Genomic DNA, 14,889 nt, shown 5'->3' with positions numbered 1-14,889 from the left:
ATAAGTAATGGAGAGTGAATATGTCTAGGCAAAGCTACTGGATGGGTTTGTGTTGGCAGAAATTAACCTAGTTACAGTACAATGTTAAGGGTTTTTTTTTTTTTCTTTTTTGTCATAGACATAAAAAAATAATAATGTCACAACCATTACAAAAACAAAGTCAGGTCCATGATTTTACTATCCTTTCTAAAACTGAATTAAAAAATGATCCCGTGGTGTTAACTTATAACGTAACTAGCCAGATTTTAGTATGATAAAACAAATTTTGAAAATAATTCTCTTGAGAAAGATCAAGCCATTTTTAGGTATTTATATCATGGTTGGTTGGGATTCAGTATAAAGATTCCTTTTAAATGGAAGCAAATAAGACAACATTTATAGTTTTCTCACTGAACTATAGTACTCCCCTTCATTGTTCAAGAGAAGATTCATAAAGCAAAAAAAGCGCTATAGGGCACACCAGAAAAAAAGATGAGAAAAAGAAACAAAGATTCTCTCTGGAAGCAAATATCCCCCAGCTGTAATTTAAAACTAGGTTCATCAAAACAGTGATTTACTAACAAATATTTTATTTTTCTCTATTAAAGTATAGTTTTGACCCTGATTTATAAGAACCATATACAAAAAAACACAAACTTTTCTTAGTTCTTAGTTCCTCATTATCTTACACAATTCAAGCAAAATTAAATGATCTGAATTAAAAATTTTTTTGTGTTATAAAAGTAATGCTCATTGTAGAAATTTTAGAATATACAGAAAAGCAAAGGAAGAAAATTGTTTAAAAACCACCAATAGGATTTCCCTGGTGGCGCAGTGGTTAAGAATCCTCCTGCCAATGCAGGGCACACGGGTTTGATTCCTTGACTGGGAAGATCTCACATGCCACGGAGCAACTCAGCTTGTGCGCCACAACTACTGAGCCTGTGCTCTAGAGCCCATGAGCCACAACTATTGAGCCCATGTGCTGCAACTACTGAAGCCTGTGCGCCTAGAGCCTGTGCTCCACAAGAGAAGCCACTGCAATAAGGAGCCCTGCACCATAATGAAGAGTAGCCCCCACTTGCCACAACTAGAGAAAGCCCATGTGCAGCAATGAAGACCCAACACAGCCTAAAATAAATAAAACAAACAAACAAACAAACAAAATCCCCACCTATAATGTGGGCATCCAAATAGAAACACAGCATCATTTTGAGCATTATTCTTCTTCCCTTTTTATGTACAAATATGCATAAAACTTCCTAAATCAGAGTTTTTTAAAGGATTTTTATTGTAATCCTCACTTGGATTAACTAATAGATAAAACAAAAGAGACAATCTTATCTTTGTACAGTTTTTCAAAATGCTTTGTTACTATTGTATTTTATTTCTTTGTGATTTTCACTGGGACCAAGGCTATATTATTTTTGCTCTGAGGTTTAGTGATTGTTTTCCTGAAAAGTTACAGCAAAATAAGATCAATTTTCTTAATTTTTTAGCTTTTAAATTTCTTGTTGTTTACCTCTCTTACCATTTCCGAGGTGTGGAATGAGTTGATAACTTTCTGGTTACTCTCTTTTAAGTTGGACTTTTACATTTGTTTCCACAGTTCAGGCACTTTCTCCTTGGCTTACTTCTTTCACTCATTTTCTTCTTTAAATAGCATTTACTAAATTATGAACCAACTGGAAAGTTCTTTATATTTTAACTTACGTGGAAGACTCATTCTAAGTCAAAGAAATATATAAATTGAAGTAATCTCATGATTAATTTGTTATGAGAATGATCTATCTGTAATTGCTGTAGTTATTATTATGGATACTAAAAATTTAACTTTATGATATAATCAAATCCATATTTCATTATTCATAAGATATATGTTTTTGCACATTTTAACAGCTCTAAAACTGAGATGCATATAATAATTGAGCAACACCATTCATATGCAGGATTTTTTCCTTTCTTACTGGTATGAAAATAATAGTGAATCTTAAAAATTGGCTTCTTAGATTTGGTGAAGTATACTACAAACAATTATTTTATATAACAAAGTATAACATTTTGGTTTTTATGGCAAAAAATATATACTGAACATGAGACATAATATAAGAAATAAGATAAAGTAGTTAAACGAAGGCCTTTTTTCCACTAAAAAGAAATTTTGTACTACATTGAAATCAGTTACAGAATAATTATATATGTATATTCTCATTATATAACTAGTTCATTATAAAATTCTAATGCAGTTTTCTTTATGAATGGCTACAGGATGAAGAGTTAAACTGTTGGGTCTCCGATAATGGTTGTAGAACATCTAAGGTAACATTCAAGTTAAAGTTATTATGACCTTGTATAAGATCATATAACTTATACTGGAAAGAGCAAGTCATCTGCAAAGATGGCCAGAATTTTGCTTATGACCTGGATTTATCTCAGGACTCCTGGTAACTTTAAAGCTTAGATGAAGATTTATTCCCCTTCCTTACATTTGCTCTTTAAATCCTTTCATTTTCATGGGGCAAGAGTCAGGCATTTTTATAAACCTAAGGTTTGGCGGAACAGAGGATTCAGGTGTGGCACTGATTATTTACTTTCTGTCTTGATGAAAAATGTGCTAACAGACTAAAATATGGCATCATAATTCATCTAGTTGATTTCATCTACTTTTCAAAATTCTATCATTTTTTTGACATTGACACAATTGTTTATCTCTGGAAAATTGGAGGGCACATGCCTTCCACATAGGTAATTCATATATTTATAACCGAGCCATCCTCTCAGAGACATTATTTAATTCTGCTTTCTCTCCCACACCTGTCATTCCATTGTATATACCCTTAGTGCCTCATTTTTCTAATGGTTTAAACATTTAATTTCCAGTTAATGTGCACCCTGAATTCATCCTTGAGCTGTCTAGGCTTGAATGAGGATATCATTACCATATGGTCCCCTTGGACCAGTGAATTGACAATTTCTGCACATTTTGCTACCCCTCGCATCTTTTCTTACAGCACTAATAAATACACTGACAGAAACCCTCCCATTGATTTTCATTTCACATCTATCCTTTTGCACACCTTCGTGCAGCACATCATTGTGGCCCAGATCTGGAAACTACTTAGCCTTCCCCAACATAAGTAGTTTTGTGATATATGCGATGAGTGGTCCAGGTAAGAGCTAGAGCTGGATAATCCCAACACTGTCATTGCTGACAAAGCACAGTACAGCAAGGAGAAGTGGTAATATTATTACTTACCTTGTGCTTTAATTGAATAAATTAAAAAGGGAATTCGAAATGACATAAAACATTAACACAAATTTATAGTTCTATTTAAAGTAGAATTATGCATCATTCATCTATTAAGACCATTTAATCATTGCTTGGACACTGTGCAATTTCTAAATTTCCTTATTTTGGAGTAATAAGAGAAGTGCTCAGATAAATATATATATATGTATATGTACACATGCTAGAATACACTGATATATCCTACTACCTAGAATAAGACATATGGGAACTATTAACCAAGTTGCATATAAGAGGAACAATACGAGGTAAGGTTGATCTAATACTACCTCTATTATAAGTGTTTATGTGGTTAAATACTGCTGTGGAAAGAAGGTGGTCTTTAGAGCTAGATGGACATTTGATAAAATCTTAGTTTTCATGTGACTTTTGGCAAGATACTCTATTTCTCCAAGCTTCAATTTCCTTATTGTTAAATTGAAACATACATGTTTATAAAAATTCATGTGCTAGGGCCCAGAATTCACATGCTAAATCATGTGCTAAATCCACATATGTATAGTCAGTTACTCTATGACAAAGGAGGCAGGAATATACAATGGAGAAAAGACAGTCTCTTTAGTAAGTGGTGTTGGGAAAGCTGGACAGTCGCATATAAATCAATGAAGTTAGAATACTCCCTCACGCCATACACAAGAGTAAACTCAAAATGGTTTTAAGACTTAAATATAAGACATGACACCAAAAAACTCCTAGAAGAGAACACAGGCAAAACATGCTCTGACATAAGTCACAGAACTGTTTTCTTAGGTCAGTCTCCCAAAGCAAAAGAAGTAAAAGCAAAAATAAACAAATAGGACCTAATCAAACTTACATGCTTTTGTGCATCAATGGAAACCATAAACAAAATAAAAAGACAACCTACCAAATGGGAGAAAATATTTGCAAATGATGCAGCTGACAAAGGATTAATTTCCAAAATATACAAACAGCTCACACAACTCAATAGAAAAAAAACTAACAACCCAATAAAAAAAATGGGTAGAAGACCTAAATAGACATTTCTCCAAAGAAGACATACATGGCCAACAGGTATAGGAAAATATGCTCAACACTGCTAATTATTAGAGAAATGCAAATCAATCACACCGGTCAGAACAGCCATCATCAAAAAGTCTACAAACAAATACTGGAGAGGGTGTGGGGAAAAGGGAACCCTCTTGCACTGTTGGTGGGAATGTAAATTGGTGCAGCCACTATGGAGAACAGTATGCAGGTTCCTTAAAAAACTAAAAATAGAGTTACCATATGATCCACAAATCCCACTCCTGTGCATTTATTCGGAAAAGACAAAAACTCTAATAAGAAAAGATACATGCACCCCAATGTTCATAGCAGCAGTATTTACAATAGCCAAGACACAGAAGCAACCTGTGTCCATTGACAGATAAATGGATACAGATGTGGTGTGTGTGTATATATATATATACATATATATATATAATAAAATATTATTCAGCCATAAAAAAGAATGAAAATTGCCATTGGCCGCAACATAAATGGACCTAGATTTTATCACACTAAATGAAGTCAAAGACAAATATCATATGATATCACTTATATGTGGAATCTAAAATGTGACACAAATGAACATATTACAAAACAGAAACAGACTCACAGACATAGAAAATCTTATGGTTACCAAAGGGGAAGAGGGATAAATTAGGAGTTTGGGATTAACAGATACATACTACTATGTATAAAATAAACAACAAGGACCTAATGTATAGCACAGGGAACTATATTCAATAACCTGTAATAACCTATAATGGAAGAGAATCTGGAAAAGGAACGCATATATATATATATATAACAATTACTTTGTTGTACACCTGAAACTAACACAACACTGTAAATCAATTATACTCCAATAAAAAAATTTTAAAAAATAAATGTGCTAGGCAAAATCACAATAAAAATCACAGGGCTTTTGGAAAAATAGGTTTGGGGTATAATACTCAAAAACTTCATCAGTTACACATGAAAAAAAATAGGAACTAACAAATATGGTAGCAGAGTTTTAAACAAGTGGTTAAGAAATACGCAAATACTAAAATAAAATAATATTTTACCTTAAAAATACCTGAAGTTTACTTGTAGAAATGGCTATCAGGAGGGTTGTGAGTTGTGAAGTGGTAGGAGAGTAATCTAAAATCACAAGGAAAGTTGTAACATGAACAAAGGATGAGTGTGAGTTGAAGTAGCTGGTAGGTGTTGGAGGTGTTTGTACATTTCTGTATTCCCACCCCGTTCAGTTCAGTGGGATGTAGTTATTGCGTTCATGTAGTGTTTCTTGAGACGAAAGGCACACAAGCACATTCTGTCCTTGTCTTTTTGACCTCACACACTTGAAGCACTTCTCTTGGTCTGGTAGTTAGCCTTCAAGATGGTCCCCAATGATATCCACCTCCTGGTATTCACACCTTTGTGTAGTTTACTTTCACACTGTACCAGGGGTTGGTCTGGGTGACCAACAAAATACAGTAGAGTCATGGTGTGCCACTTCTGAGACTAGCTTATAAAAGACTGCAGCTTGTTTTGGGCTCCCCTTTCTCCCATCATTAACTCTGGGGGAAGCCAGCTGAAGTATGGGGACACTCAGGGATCCTATGGAGAGGTCCATGTGATGAGGAACTGAGGTCTCCTGCCAACATCCACACGAGTGATCGTGGAGTGAATCTCCAAGACTTCAAATGACTGCAGTCTCAGCTGACAGCTTGACTGCAACTTCATGAGAGACCCTAAGCCGGAACATCAAGATAACCCCTCCCAGATTCCTGACCCACATACACTGTGAAATAGCATTCGTTGTTCAAAGCTGCTAAATTTTGTTATGCAGCAACAGAGAACTAACGCACTTGATTTCATGTATTTCCTGCCTTCCTGGCTGTTCTTTCTCAATCTCCTTACTGGTTCCTCCTCCTCTTTTAACAAATCTATAAATGTTGAAATGCTTTGGGATTCAGTCCTGCGTCATCTCTCATCTCTCTCTGTCATCCTATGATTTTAAGTATCACCTTTGTACTCTATCTCCAAGCTGGAATTCTCCTTTGAACTACAAACCCATGTATTCGAATTCACATCTTGCCTCTCTACTTGGACGTTTCACACACATCTCAAACCTAACATATTAAAAATGGAATTCCTAATTTCCTTTCTTTCTCCCAACCTGTTCATTTTTCCTTACCAATCATTCTCTCCAATCTTCCCAATTATAATAATGGCATCAAAATCCAGTTAACTAAGGCCAAAACCTAGGTAGCAACACTAATTCCTCTTTCTCTAAACTCCTAATCCAATAAATCAGCAAGAGCTGCCAATCCGTTTCCAAAATAGATTTAAAATTACTTACATTTTCAGTTTCTCACAATGATCGTCGTTACCTCAACTAAACTACTAAGACAGCCTCCTAACTGGTCTCCCTGCCCACTGTCAATCCATTTCTCAGAGACAGCAGCTTGAATGATCTTCTTCAAATGAATCATGTCATACCTCTGATTACAATCTTTCAATAACTTTGCACTGCAGCCGGAATGAAATCCAAATCACTTACATAGTTTACAGGCTTTGGATGACCTGCACTTATCTACTCAAACTCACTGTCCTGATTCATTATGCTCACCACCATTCTTTCCATTCCAGAAACATAAGGAGATCTTTTCTGTTCTAGGGATTTTGCACAGGTCAGTTTCTCTAACTAGAATATTCTTCCTCCTATTTATCCTACTCCCTATCTTTTAGTTCTTCCCTTAAATCTCATCTCTTCACAAGGACTTTCCTGATGAAGCAACCTCTCTAAAGTAAGTCTCCCTCTCATATTCTCTGCCACTTCTATCAGTATCAGACTGCGTATTATTATGTCTGTTTCCTGGAGTTCTGTCTGTCTCCCTGATTAGAGTGGCAGCCTCCTGGAGAGCAGTGTCAATGTTAGTCTTTATCACCACTCTGTTTCAACAGAGAAGTAGCAATGATGTCTTATTTCCATGATATCTGGACTATTATAGGTACTCAATAAATCACAGTTTTTGAACTTTAATGTGTGTGCCTGTCCTCACAGATTCTGCCTTAGTAAGTGTGAACTGAGATTCAGTGTGTGTGGTGGTTTATTTTTAAAATAAGCAACCCAGGTTATTCTTGTATCACAAGTTGAGAAAAAAGTGGTCTGCTTGTCAATATCTGTGGTGACTCTTTATCTACACCAGGCTTAATTTTTAGCTCTCATAAGCAATGACGGTGAAATTTCAACACCCCAAGAAGTCTGGAGAGCGAAGTGTTATTGTCCCCCTCGCCCAATGTAATATTTCACCACTTTTGGTTATCACCAAATTTTTTTTGAGCCCTCTGCCCCTGTAGTTTTAGTCTTCTGCTTGTGAGGTCAATTGACTTTTTTTTTTTTAATTGTGTGGGTAGAACTGAGAATTTAGACCTTTTAGGGGACAGACACAGAAATCATTTGTCTGCAGTTGTATAACTGCTTTAAAAGAAACATGCTCTGTTCCTCTTATAACCTCTCTCAAAGGAGAAATGATTTTTGGTGACGAATCCAATCATAATTCCATCACCACATTCTAGGTACTTTCTTCTCCGCTTTTTAGTAGTTACACTAAATAGCCAGCTGGCATAATTTGGGGGCAAAGATTTCTTGTGAAAACTCTGGAAGTATTACATATTCCATTTGTTGCAATAATCTTTGCGAGAAAGATGCACAGTAATCTTGGTGGAACTTAGGAACAATGGTTAACAGTCACATTTTGATATTTTAATTTTTTTCAAAATGGAGAAATGAATATTAATGAACAATACTGTAATAAATAAATCTTGTATAAATAATTTTGGTAATTTTAAACCTTGGGGGAAAACAAAAAACTTCACTCTTAGGAGGCAAAAGAGGAAAGGGGGTGGGGGGGGGAAACCCAGTCAACTTGTGTTCACCCGGAGGAAGTGAAATTGATTAGGCAAGGAGAACCATTTATTTCAATAGTACAAATATGGAAAAAGGCCAGACCACTTGGGAAAATGTCCTCATAGAAACTGCCTCTACTCAAAATAGAGCATGCAGTTGAGGGTTCTTGTTTGTGAGCAACAGAAACCAACTCTGGTTAACTCACTCAGAAATGTACTGAAAGATATCAGCTACCTCAAAGTATCAATGCATATTTTAGCACAATTTAAAAAAAAAGGAATCAATGTAAAGCCTTGGGAAGGATAGGAACAAAGGAGGCAGCAGAAACCAAAGCCAACCACCTGCCCCAGTCTACTTAACGGAACCTCTGTTGGCCCCCCTTCCTCTTTTGCCTGCTTCTCACTACTATTGTTGGGTTAGCAACATCACTATTCTCAGTAAGTAAGAAGACAGGGACTCCCAATCCCCCCTCAACTGTAACATCCCCAAATAAGAAAACAGTTCAGATGTTGTTTAGCCTAAAAAGACAAACAAAATAAAACAAACAAAACCAGTAGAATGGAGTTTGCCTTAGTGGTCTAGCCTTCTAACCCCATTTTCATTCCTATCTTCTTTGTCCTTTTCAGACATCAAGTCTTTTCCTGTTCTTTCTTTCAAGTATCTTAAACAAAACAAATCAAAACCTAAACTCTAAGGAAAGAGTTTTATAAACATATTTGCAGTAAATTGTCAATGACCTATAAGTTAAAATTACTAATTTATTCGATGTAAAATATTTTAGTATTCCTTTTGTATGCATTTATCTTATTAATAAGGTTATCCATTTGTTTACAATTGATATTTCTTCTTGGGACAATTTTCAATTTTTATTCAATGTCTTTTTGTTAAATTGGCTCTTGATTTCCCCCCATGTTCCCTTCCACATTATTTGTATTTTCAATAGGAAACAAAAGAATGGAACAAAGAATGGAACTGTAATGGTGGAATTTCAGGTTTCAAAAGTAAAATAAGACAATATAATGAAGTACATAACACATGACCTAAATTCAAGATCCTCTAATTTTGGAGGTTGGTAAAACCAAGTATCACATATCAAACGGACCTAATTCAAGGGAAGCCTGGACTGCTTTAAAAGGATTTGTTGCAATGTGTCTCGTCTCCTTTGTTATTACCTTGGATTATCTGAAAGCACTAGCTATTCTGCCTCAGATAGAAAGGTGACTTCATTTTCAATGCATTTGCAATAGAATTGCAGAGAAAAGCTTAAGATAATATTCTAGCTTGCAAAGCAGTCCTGTCAGATTTTGGTGTATTTTGAAAAAATGGATAAGGGCTTTTAACCCTAAGCTCCCCCCCCCCCCCCACCCCTTACCTGCAGAATAGAAGAGTTGTATTGAGCCATCAATGCTTAGTTGCTTTTTTTTTTCTTTTCTTTTAATATAGTTTATCCATTCAACAACTACTCACTGAGCACCTACTAAATGCTTGGGACCTACCAGTGCACCACATAGGCCAAAGATTACTTGGGCTTACGCATTCTGATGGTGGTGATGGGGTGAAGGGCAGGTGCACAACAAGCTAAAACATCCCATGAAAATGACGTATTTTTTCCAGTTGAGCTGGTAAACTGGATTGTGAGGAGAGAATGCCCTAAGTACAGTGTTAAACTCACGACTGACAGAAGACTGGCTGCTAATTACAACTTTGAAATCCTTTAAGGCAGTTTACGTCCCTAAACAACAAAGTAATAACGATTTTAGGCCCTAAGGGATTAAGTGCAGCCAAGTATTAATAGAAAATGCGCTATGGCTCTTATTGAAATTCTATCCAAATCAAATGTGGCTTGCCTATTTATAATCTGATTTACATTTTGGCAGACTAGGCTGTTTCTCGGCCAGCACGACTGATCGTTAAGCTTCGTGCTCTGCTTTTATTTTCATGCTCACGCCAACGTCCCTAGGTGCCTAGGTGGTAATGCTTTAACCACGTCGGAGGAAAAGCAGCGTCCTCTGACGCAAACCGCAAGGCAGCCTAAGCCGCTTCGGAGTACTGCGGCGTGAACTGCGCTATGGGTAGTAGCGTTGGTGTGACGCCACTCAAGAAAGGGACTTAGATCGTGGCCATTTTTCTACTTTCCAAGTGCGTTTGGCATATTTTCTATCAAAGCAAAAGCGACACTTTCTAGTTTCCAGTTGGCGTCCGAGAAAAAACTCGGCGCTTCCTGGCGTAGAGAGACGCAAGTGTGCGAACAGAGCTGTTCTTGCCTTCGCGTCTTTTCCTCAGCGTGAGATTATCTTTCTGTTTCCGGCCTGGTCTGAGTTGGCCGCACAGAAAGAATGGACCAGAGACACAAAACGTGGGGGCGATAGATAAGTCCGGAGGGTTCCCTCAGCGCAAGGAAGAGAGACGAGCGCATCCCACCGTGCGGACCAGCCACCTCACAGCCGAGCAGGACACCCCGCCCACTGTCTACCGCCACCCTGGCGGAGGCGGCAGCGAAAGACCGGAAGGCGGAGCCGCCTTATCATCTCGCGAGACCAGACACGCGACTTCCCAGAAAGCCTCAGGCACCATCTTTACAGCGGCCTGGGAGCCGGTTTAGGGCGGAAGGGAGGGCGGGGCCTGCCCAGATATTTAGCGGCACCGGAGGCCACGCCCCAAATCGGAAGTGACGGAGACGAGCTAGCGCGTCGAAGATACCTCTATGGTTTTCCTCCCGTGTTTGAGTCGGGAAATGGCTGCTGTGTAGTTACAAGGGCGATAAGTACCGAGAACCGTGCTTCGGCGTGTCAGGTAGGCCTTGCGTTGCATTCAGATTACTCAAAGGGCAGCTAATATCGAGGAGGAATGAATATTGTTGAATCTTTTGTTGGTAGTGGCGGGTTGGCGGCGACAGGAGAACCCAGGAGACGTAGAGCCGTTACTTACTCGTTTCTCGGTCAGCTTCCCTCAGGCTTTCGAGGCACTAGGAGCCGAAAAGGTGGGGGTGGGGTGAGCAGCGAGAACGGTGTGCGCGCGCGCGGTTGCGAGCCTGGCTCGAGGGCCACAGACCGCGCGGCCTTCCCGTGCGCTTGCGCAGATCTCCTTCTTCAACCCTTCCCCCATTTTCTCGGCCCGGGTCTCTGCGCGCGCACGGCTGAACGCTCGCCCGGCGCAAGCGCGCTTCTTCCTCTCTCTTTTCGCCGCCTACGGTTCCCGAGGCGGCCGGAGGTACAACTTGTGTTCGCGTCTCTTTGGCTGGAATCCTCACCTCTCTTCCCGGCCTTTGGGGCTTTTATAAAATAACTGACCTGCAAGAGCGTGCCTTGGGTAGGTTAACCCTTTTTCGCGTCGTCTTTGAACTCCTTTTGCCCGGCTTCACGTTCCCCGTCGGCTTACGCCCTATTTTTGTTATTCTACTTTGTCTTAGGATCCTCTTCGGCTCTCCCCTACCCCGGCATCCGCCTCCGGCCTTCCGGGTTGCGGGAAAATTTTCTTCGGGGCTAATCTAATCGGGTGCCCTGGTAACTCTGCTTGGAGCGAAAGTGCACTCCTGACTCTAGGAGTTGGTGCCTAGTTACATTGTCCTGGCTTGGGCAGCGGGCCTTAGTCGGATCTAAGAGTGACCCTGCCACCCCAGGGCCTGAAGGGCAGTTTTGTAGTACCCGCAAAGCCACGTCCTTTCTGCGAGAGATTCAGCCCATTGTACCATGTTAGAAATGTTGCAGCCGTGATTGGTACGGTTGGTGATACATATGGATGGGAGTGGTGAGTTGAAGTTAAGGACTTTGCCCTCATTTTAAGTCCGTAGTTGGCTTTATGTACTTTTAAGGTTTATCTCGGCAAAATCTAGCGGCAGTACTGGCAACTACTTTTCTACATCAAACTTTTTATTTTAATGAAGCATTTTAGAATTGAAAAAATTGAGACTAAAGTTCGAGGCAAATATGACCAAGAATGATGTACAGAGATGAGCTACTTCAGACATATCTTTTTGCAGCAGCGCCTTTTAAAGTTTTTGGTATTAAAAAGCAAAAGAAAATTTTTTGCTCTCTCGCAGAATGTGAATTTTCATTCCGACTGGACTGTGGTTGGAAAGGTTGGGCTACAGTTTAGACAGTAAAGAAATAAAGAACCTTTGCATAGGAGAAACCACTAGCAGTTTGTGTTATTACGTGATCCTAGTCCATTTAGGATAAGAATTGAATCGAAGGATTGAGTGCCTGAAGTAACTCACTTTAGGTGAAGAACTAAAGCCTATTTACTGATGGCAGTTAGCATCTTGTTTTACAATACCACACTTTCACTGTTACATTGTGGTAAACATTGGAATCCCCCTCGATTCAGATAATTAAAATGGTGCCAAAGGAAATTTTTTGGCTAGAGCTAATTCTTGACTTGGAAGAACAATAGTATTTTAGGACTTGGAGATAGACCTGTAAAAACTTGTCACTTGGTAGACTCAGGTCTAGGTGGGTTTATTGAATGACTTATGTGGGCAGCTAGCTGTACTAGATTAACAATGCGAGTGACAATTTATAGAAATGGAGAAAGTCTTTTCAGTTCTACATTGAGCTTTGGATTGGGAGTTTCCAGAAGCTACATTCACAGTCATTAGTTGAATACTAGCTGAATTCTGCTGTGTAATTTGCAGTAATTTATTAAATAACAAAGAAGTAGATAAGGGAATCAAGAAGTCCAACTTATCTCTGGGTAGTAAGTGTAAATGTTTAGATTATAGTTGTAGTTATGAATTTGTTCGTTTATCAACTCCAGTTTCTTAAATACTGCTCATCAGTGTTACCTCAGAGTCTTAAGTATTTAATATTTTATTTGTCCCCAGGGCTGGAAAAAAACAATCTACACACATTAATGTAATAATAATACGGGCCTATCTTTGTGTGTTATTGGAATTTTCAAACACTCTAATTTTACTTTATCTAGTATTTCTTATACTAGGTGGAGGCCAAAAGAGGTAAAAAACTTAGGGCCATGTGAACTAGGGAGTGGCACAACCTGGTCTAGAATTGAGATATTCTTTTTCTCAGCTCTGTGCACTTTTTTTTTTTTTTTAAAGCAGGCTGTCAATGAGCTGGACAGGGAAATAAAAAGTTTGTGACTAAACCTATCAGTTTTTTAAAGATTTTACTTGTGGAAATTTTCAAGTACAAAAGTAGAGTGAATAGTGAACTGTTGTGATCTAGGTTTAATAATTATCAGCATTTACCAATTTTAATATTTGCCCTTTTTTTAGTGTTTTATTTTTTTAATTTTTATTTTATATTGGAATACAGGTGATTAACAATGTTGTGTTAGTTTCAGGTGTACAGCAAAGTGATTGAGTTATACATGCACATATATATGGGGTGTTTTAAAGCAAATTTTAAAGGAAAATTCTAGTCATTTTATTAAGCATTTTTTTAAAGGTTTTTATTGGAATATAATTGCTTTACACTCTTGTGCCAGTAAGCATTTCTTGAAAGACTTTTATAATGCTGATTTAATGCTATGTCAAAAATACTAAACTTAAATATAGTAATCATTTGATGCAAAATTAATAAACTTCAGTTTATTCTCATTGTGGTGGCTTCTTTTGTTGTGGAGCATGGGCTCTAGGTGCGACGGCTTCAGCAGTTGTGGCTTACAGGCTCTAGAATGCAAGCTTAATAGTTGTGGCGCTTGGGCTTAGTTACTCCACAGCATGTGGCATCTTCCCAGACCAGGACTTGAACCTGTGTCCTCTGCATGACAGGCGGATTCTTAACCACTGCCCCACTAGGGGAAGTTCCTGAGTTTGTTTCTTCCCTTCCCTTCTCTCCCCCTCCCCCTTCCCCCGTCCTTCCCCTTCTCTCCCCCTCCCCCTTCCCCCGCCCTTCCCCTTCTGCTAATAACCTATGAGCAAGTGCAGTGCTGTTAACTCTGTATACTTCCAAAGCAGATTCTGGATTTGCTTCTTTTTTCTTTCTTTATTGCTACCACCTTATCCAGGCAACTATTATATTGAACTTCAACCTTCTAATTTGTCTCCCAGTTCTTCTGTCCACATTGTTCATGCTCTACACAGCAGCCATCTTAAAATGTAAGTAAGATGGTGTGACTTCCCTGATAAGACCTTCCAGGGCCTGCCTATTACTGTTAGAGTAAAATCTAGACTCTTTACTCCGGCCTACTTACTAGATGCTATTTGATTGATTTGGTCCATTTCTGTCTCTCCTGCCTTATCGTATACCCTCTTCTTCATCACAGTGCCTTAACCTTCTTAGTGGTCTTTTTGTTCTGAATTTGCTGAGTTTGTGTCCTTTGTCTAGAATGCTTTTCTTGGATCTTTGCAATGTTCCTTGTCTTTTGCTTAATTGTTACCTCTTTAAACAGGGTCAAGGACTCACTGTAGTAGTTGGTCCTCTGCATCCTCTATGCCTCTTGACACATCACTTTGTGTTTTTTGTTTTCTCTCTTCCCCCAGCTTAAACATAAGTTCCAAGAGAGTAGGGAACTTAATGCCTCACTTAAAGTGCTGTATCTCCTAGACTAGAATAGTAGTGCCTGGCATGTGATAGGCTCCTTCAAGTTGCAAATTCATATGAATTCTGAAATCTTAAATTCATCTGAAAGATGGGGTTAAATATGTAACATATGCGATTATGAGGATTAAATCAGATGATTTTATTTAAAGTCACCTAGCACAGTTCTTGGCACATGGTTGGTATTTAGTTTAATTTGC

General features: G+C 38.5%; 1 protein-coding gene across 6 annotated transcripts in view; it reads left to right on the top strand.

Moving 5' to 3' along the window:
• Positions 1 to 10,858: 10,858 nt before the first annotated feature.
• BCLAF1 (BCL2 associated transcription factor 1) overlaps positions 10,859 to 14,889 on the top strand; it is a 29,568-nt gene continuing 25,537 nt past the window's right edge. For 5 of the 6 annotated variants that reach the window (XR_009054270.1, XM_057738555.1, XM_057738554.1 and 2 more), the window contains exon 1: positions 10,859 to 10,982. The gene's annotated coding sequence lies outside the window, so the exon portion shown is untranslated. Of the gene's footprint in view, positions 10,983 to 11,388; positions 11,499 to 14,889 lie in introns of those variants that run through there. The other variant, XM_057738552.1, reaches the window with a different exon arrangement.

This window comes from Hippopotamus amphibius, chromosome 6 (assembly GCF_030028045.1).
Source record: "Hippopotamus amphibius kiboko isolate mHipAmp2 chromosome 6, mHipAmp2.hap2, whole genome shotgun sequence".
NCBI classification, from domain to species: domain Eukaryota; kingdom Metazoa; phylum Chordata; class Mammalia; order Artiodactyla; family Hippopotamidae; genus Hippopotamus; species Hippopotamus amphibius.
This window is presented reverse-complemented; position numbering and strand designations above follow the sequence as displayed.